Consider the following 7,523-nt stretch of genomic DNA (forward strand, 5'->3'; position numbering starts at 1 on the left):
CATAACCTGCTAAAACAAGGCTAATCACAGACCACATCATTTACTGAGGGTACTGTGACGATTCCATAACAATATTATATATATATATATATATATATATATATATATATATATATATATATATATATATATATATATATATATATATATATATATATATATATATATATATATATATATATGAATATATAAATTTCTGCACATGCCAAAAGCAATTGATACCTAAATGTGTTTTAGTAAACGGAATACTATAATTATCGTCTGCCATGCTGCATAAAACCAAAACAAGTACAATTGTATAAACAAAGCTTGAGCCCTTATACATCTTCATTTCTGACATGAGTATTATATTAAACTCTGTCAATTTCAGCAAAGCCTGTATTAATTACAATATCTACACGGTCCGTGTGATCACTAACCATAATTTCCGATATGCCTCATGTACACTTCGTACTCCCACACTAATAACAGATCAATTTCCGACAATTAAACTAAGTATCTAGAATTAAATAAGAACAACACGGTGGCAACGATAATGAAATAACAACCTCTATAATGACATAATTGCAAAACGTTTTTAAGTGTAGAAATGGTGAGATTATGATATAGACTGCTGCTACCAGAATGTTTGACGTTGACCGTATACACACCGTATATATATATATATATATATATATATATATATATATATATATATATATATATATATATATATATACTTAATGTATGATTTATTAATAGTAAGGTGATATTGTAGCATTCGTTTCGATCATAGTGGTGGGTGGTTGGCTGGATGTGTAGGTTGACGGGCGGAAGTACGACTGGGACTGGTAAACACTATTTCCTCTTTAGTGGTATTATTTTAAGCCTTGAATGTGTCATTTGTGAGGTATACACGGTGTGACAGTCTGATGAATCTCAGTTCTTCCACATCTGCATAATTTATGTCTGAAACCATACGAGATGGGTACTAGTGTCACCACACAGAATCTGTCCATGGATTGGAGGGGGGGGGGGTGTTCTTGACATGCCAAAGTATTTTCATTTGATACAAGTACTAGTATTCAAGTTAATGTACTAAATTCTTGTAAATATTTTTGATGTGACACATATCTCGCCAAAAGAATAGTAATTAAATTACCTCTTAGACATATCTTTAATTGGACAGTGTGTTCAAATTCCACACTCCCAGAACGCTGCAAACAATTCCAAAGATCTGGAATCAATCTTTCCAAGAACAATCATACTATTGTACAAGGTATATATATCCTTTAAATCTATTAAATAGTTGTCCTCTTCGACGGCTATAACCATCGGGTAGTAAAGAGTTGGGATGGAGTAAGCATGGTGCATACTTTGAATCATCCATGACAAATACGAAATTAAATAATCAAGTGCTATAATTATGATCCAATACAGTCTACACCTACGTGCACTACATATAATTGATTATTTTAATTATAGTTCTGTGAAGGTATATTTTTTTTTCAAAGTGTCACCTTAAGTTAACTTTGCGATGTAATTGTAAATTGAGGATTAGAATATGTATTATATAGCTAAATTGGTTCAATATATCAACAGGAAAATCTTACAAAGGAAAATATATTTCCAGTTTTTACCTCTTAAATTTCACGCGTGATTAATGTTTTTGAAAAATCCCAATTAGGGACACTAATATTATGTATGAGCTTGCCACACAACAATACATATATGGCAATGATTTATACTATAAGTGGTTGCATCCATTTTAAAGGAAAGGGGAATGATGGAGCACTCATTTGTCTCATAGCAAATGGTCTGGGGCTTCACCTTTCAACTTTACTCATCAGATGTCGTGAACAAAATGTTCCGACGACAGAAACGTCCCACAATTTCAGACTGAAAGTGTAATTCTTGAATCATACATGTACGCGGCAAAGTGAAGAGGATTGGGTGTATAGTTCAGTGTTCATAGTTTCCAATATGTGATCGGAAGAGCTTCTGGGAGGAAACTCGAATGCCCATTGATCATGACACAGTGTAGTGCAGTGCTGTGTTCTATTCCAAATGGTCTTGTTGCTGACCTGACGGGATGCCCACCATAGAAAAGTATACGGGGATGTGCGACCGAACTGGATCACAAGTTTACTACAAAATCACTAAATATTGGTACACTTTTCATCAAAATTCCGAAATCCTGATGTCGATAGCATGCTATAACGTCTTCATGATTTAGAAATACCTCCACAGTATCAGAATAAAGGCAATTGGAGGGTGATATCCCCCAAATCCTCTCAACGGGTCTGTTTTTGGATGATACATGGGTAGATGTACTTGGAGTAAACATGCCCCTATCCCCCACCCCCAACGTACATTTCCTGAATACCTGAATTACATGTACAGAATACATTGTCTTAAATGTTGAACGACGTAAGATATGCATTCACATTTTGATGAATAAAGTCCTAAACCCGACCTTCACCGAAATCCTTTAGTTTTTATGATGAACTTGAAAAACAAGAAAATTTTAGTATGCTATGAACAATTAATTGACTAGACTAACAATTTAATCACTTGAAAATCCTCCTTTATTTCATTCTCTTAACTTCTTACAGCAATGCTGTAATGTCTCATAAATTGAAATATTGAAAAAAAAATGAAATATTGACAAATCAGGTGAAAATTGTCAAAAGAATACACTAAACAGCGATGGATATAAAGTGTCATTCGACTTCAGGTTAGTATTGTTCACTCCTATTGGGTGTCCACCATTCTAGGAACCAATCAATAACCTTGTCTTTTACTCTCTCCTCTTTGCGTCCACGGAACGTCGACGATTAAAATCGTACTTGTCCACGAGGCGCTTTCTTGTTTCCAATTTCTTATCGGCTGAAAATACAGAAAAGGAATGCAATCAAGTGAATATGAATATTCTAGTTTTATGGGAAATACATGGGTTTCCTCAATGTATATTTATGTATGCACCAGACATACAAACATACGGATACACAGACAGACAGACAGACAGACAGACAGATAGATAGACATGGAAGATGACAATCAATAACGCCTTTTTGCTGTAGGTTGTTGAGGTATGTACTGTGGATTCATATGAGAAAACTTGTACATGTAGAGTAACATTAGGGGATGATGTTCACTCAACATAAAAGTAAACCAGAGTACATCATGAACTTTTCATAAGGAATGCATAGCTGTGATTCACAATCCTTTGAAAGTATGATTAACTTAGTTTCAGAAGAAATATTGAAAAAATGTAATACCTTGTTCTACGTCTTCGAATGGTACTCTTCGCTTGCCACTGAGGAAAAGATGACCGCCTTCGACTGTTTGTACATAGAATACCGTTAGGAGTGCTACAACAAAGAGACTCACTAGGATTGTGTGCTTCATTTTTCTAGAAGGGAGAAAGTAATATATTTAGAAGGTGCTATCTATAATACTATGATATAATAAACTACAAATGAAGTTAGTAAACTTCAAACCAGACGGCAATCTGCTTTATATTTTCACGGCTGCATTCGTATGGAATTCAGAGTAAAAACAAAACAAAACAACCAAAAAACCTGTTCTGTCAGCAATGTAACAATGTCATAACTAATTCCAGAGATTATCCATCATTCAATAAATTGTTAACATATAAAAATCATATGACTGGCTTAGGTTTGTCCTCAACATTTTTGTAAAGAAAATTTTAAGACTACATGTGAAGCATTTACAGAATAGCCCACAAGAATACCATGCACAAATATTTCAGATTTCATGATAAAATAAAATTATGTAATTTCCGATATAGTTATGGGGGGGGGGTACTCCTCAAATTTTAAGATGGGATGTGCGACCCGGCTGCATACATGTAACTACAGGATTGTTATGATGTTATCCTATCTACCAATATCGACACATTTTTGTTTCACAACTGTGCAAAGTGAGATTATTTTTACAACCAATCATTTTCAGAATTAATTTATCCATATTCATACTTCTCGTGTTTTATTCAATCATATTTAAAATTATATTTTCAAGTGATAGTTGCACCACGTTACACTTTACGACCATCGTTTCAACTAGTGCTGTGTGTGACCAACACAACCAAATAACAGTCACTGTGTAAACATGTAATTTAATACCATGTATGCAATTAAATATACAATGCCTTCGTGTGACCACTTATTTATGTCAAATTACTGTGTACAATTTTAATTAAAGTCAAACCTGAATCAGAATATCGCCCACACCAACGATATTTTCACTTGTATTACAGTAACATTATATATTTCGTTTTCTGGTGTGTTACAATCTTGTCAACATTGCCACAGTGGCAACGTCTTTGCTAAAGTTATCACTACCTTAACATATTGTTGCTAAATTATTGACAATGTAACAAGTTTTATCGTATAAGTACTCCAACGTGCAAAAATAGGCCCTTATCTTTCACACAGTGTATCAATATTGGATTGACATCCAACGAAAATGTAGCAATCCTTAAAATCATATGTTTGTATGATAATGGTATATCGCAATGGTTCAATAGTACAATTTGTGTCCAGCAGACGATGAAATGTATGTCACGCAAGATGGAGGAATGTATGGACAAACATTTTAAGAATTTTGTTGTGCCAGACGATGAAAAACATGTAGCAATGTTTAGGATTTTTTGTTGAGCAGACGATAACATATTTGTAGCAATGTTGAAGATTTATATCGCGGGAAACGTGGAAATGCAACAATGTTACTAATATGATTATATGCCGAGCCAGACGACATTTTGTTTCACGTTTATTGTTTTAAGTAGATATAGACGATTTGTGTCCAACATTGAATATCTGTAACGCCGATCTAATATTGCCATGATGCCAGGCTACGACTAGTTCATGGGCCGACTTATTTCAAAATATACAACATCTCGCCAGAATTGGGTGGAATTTCAAAGTTCATGACAGACATATATCCATGAACTGAATTGTAATGTATATACGGAAATTATGAAAATTATCCCTGGAATGAATGTGAAAAGGAAACTGAGAGAACATAGGCTCAAAATAAGTGAACAAGTAAACAATTAATAATTATACACTTGTCTTCCATTTTTAAATATAAACAACAACATGATGGCGCAGTCTAAATTTTCAAATAATATACTTGTTTCTAGTTTAATTTGTACGCAACAATGACTGAAAAATCAATGCAGAAAAATACAACTTTTCAAGTATCAGATTTATAAAGTGATTTGCATGAACCTGGCATAAGCAATCTATAGTGGTTGTTTATTCGACACATACGAGTGATAAGTATTTGAGGATTCGTGATGATTTGAAAACTTTTATCTGTAGAATAATACAGACCGGAGATGTTATCTTTGAATTGAATAGACGATAATACTGATTTTAAAACCTTCGGAGTGACATCGAAAAATCGTAAAAAAGATAAACTCACCCTATGTGTCTTACTTGGTCCGAAATGGTTCAATGATTCTTCGTCGTTAGTCGCGATAAGTGTGAGCTTGCGTTACAAGTCACTGGCTTTAAAGAACTGTTAATTAGCATAATGAACCACGGTTAATCATTTTATCAATTTCCGGCATTTACAAAAGGGGCAATCATTATGCTATATGTTTGATGGCAAATGCACTAATAGTTGACAATGCCAAGATAATTATATGATTTTAAGGTCTCCAAGAATTAAACAGTGTGGTGGAAAAATATGACATCGTATTATTTTTATCACTAACAAAGTTTTCAATTACCGACAGAAAGGATTAATCAAAGTTCCTTATTGTATTTATTTCATTGAAATTTTAAAAAGATGTAGAGCATGAACACACTTAAAGCAATATTTTACTGTGACACTGTGTAAAGAAGGAGATAGGCAGAAAGCTCGAGAGGTGAGTGACAAACAGAGAGACAGAAAGAGCCCAACAGACATACCAACATACAGATTGTAATAATGAAAAAAAAACAATAATCAGGCAGATAGACAGAGAGAACGAGGCAATGAAAGCAAAGCTGTATTAAATTTGATGAATATGGGAAAAAGTAATAATTGTAATAACTGCAGTTAGTATATATATATATATATATATATATATATATATATATATATATATATATATATATATATATATATATATATATATATATATATATATTTGGCCGTTGCAACAAGCAAATCATCTACGTAACAAATCAAGTGTTAGATTTTAGATTTGCGATTGTGCCTTTTAGTTTTGAGTTTAAGCCAATGGTTTAAACGAGCTTAGTCATTGAAATGGGTTGACGTGTATTACAAGCTGCAACTGGAGAGAATTTTGGAAATGTTTTGTTAGATATAGGAATTTGCTCATTATATTCTGAACTGTGTAGAGTCACGTGTTAATAAAATGATTTATGTAGCTGTACACATCATATTGTTTCAAAATATCCATTGAAATCGATAGTTTACTTGGGTCTGAATCTTAAAATCAGCGCCCCCAATGTGACCACAATTTCAACTTCTACTTATTACGGATACAATTGCCCTCTGAGTAACTTGTCGGTGTCTAATTAGTGGTATTTTATCAATTTTCAGTGAATATATTGTCTGATTATGGACAAACTGAAATTACAGCCAGTGCAGCCTTCAATTCTGAGAGATCGAAATGCATATTTAGAGAAGATTTTTGTGGAGTGATTCGCAAGGCCTCTTTCATTCACAGTCTGTCACAACTTTTGGATGTCGACTAAAAGGCGCCACATATGCCCACCTCCATGATTTATTTCGTTTTGATGAGAGGCGCCAACCCTTTTATGAGATCATTGGAAAATAATGCGTGAATCAAACAACGATTATAGTCATTCGAGTTACGTTGTCGTCCATATAACAATGTGTTTTATCACCACGTCTAATGTAATATATTTGTAATTATAACCCTTTCAGAGGGGATTCCGAATTCATTCATCAAATTTAACTGACGCGTATAAAATATTACAATATACAGATATATGATTTATTACACATTAGTTGCTGATATATGAATCAATAACTGTAGTTCAAAACCACAATTTACCTTTACTCTAAATTTATCACGTCTGGGAAAGTCAATCGGTTCCTTCAATATGTAAATGTAATAACTAGTTACCTTGCCCTTCTCAGCAAGGGAGACTAATCAAACGTAGATGTCATGTCAATGTTAGTCACATGACTCGGAGACGAATACTTTCCATTTATATTGATTTTTTATGTTATTGATAACTTTATTCAGTTTACTGATTTAGCTTTTTAATTAGTAGCCGATTGATATAGTTAGGATGCAAAAGGGAGCCAAATAGGAGAGAATGTTCGTAGCCTTATTGCTACCGCCATTACGGTACATAGCTAGAGTGAAGGGTGAACGTACGGTTACGCTTTACTGAAAATTTAATGTGTTCTGCATTTGAAGTAGTCAGCGTGACCTCACCTCTTTTGTGTTTGTTGGGTAATAAATAGTTCTATGCAACAGCGTGAATGCAACTGAAAGGCATGGGGAAGTTGTTTGTTCATATATTTCA

The 7,523-nt window shown here is 33.6% G+C and overlaps 1 long non-coding RNA gene across 1 annotated transcript; it reads right to left on the reverse strand.

The window, feature by feature from the left end:
* Positions 1-2,569: 2,569 nt before the first annotated feature.
* Positions 2,570-5,511, reverse strand: LOC144451787 (uncharacterized). The gene is made up of 3 exons (XR_013482307.1): positions 5,434-5,511; positions 3,261-3,394; positions 2,570-2,868 (listed from the first exon to the last, which is right to left on the reverse strand). It is a non-coding gene; the product is annotated as an uncharacterized LOC144451787 (long non-coding RNA).
* Positions 5,512-7,523: the final 2,012 nt, after the last annotated feature.

Source organism: Glandiceps talaboti, chromosome 21 (genome assembly GCF_964340395.1).
Source record: "Glandiceps talaboti chromosome 21, keGlaTala1.1, whole genome shotgun sequence".
Lineage (NCBI taxonomy): Eukaryota > Metazoa > Hemichordata > Enteropneusta > Spengelidae > Glandiceps > Glandiceps talaboti.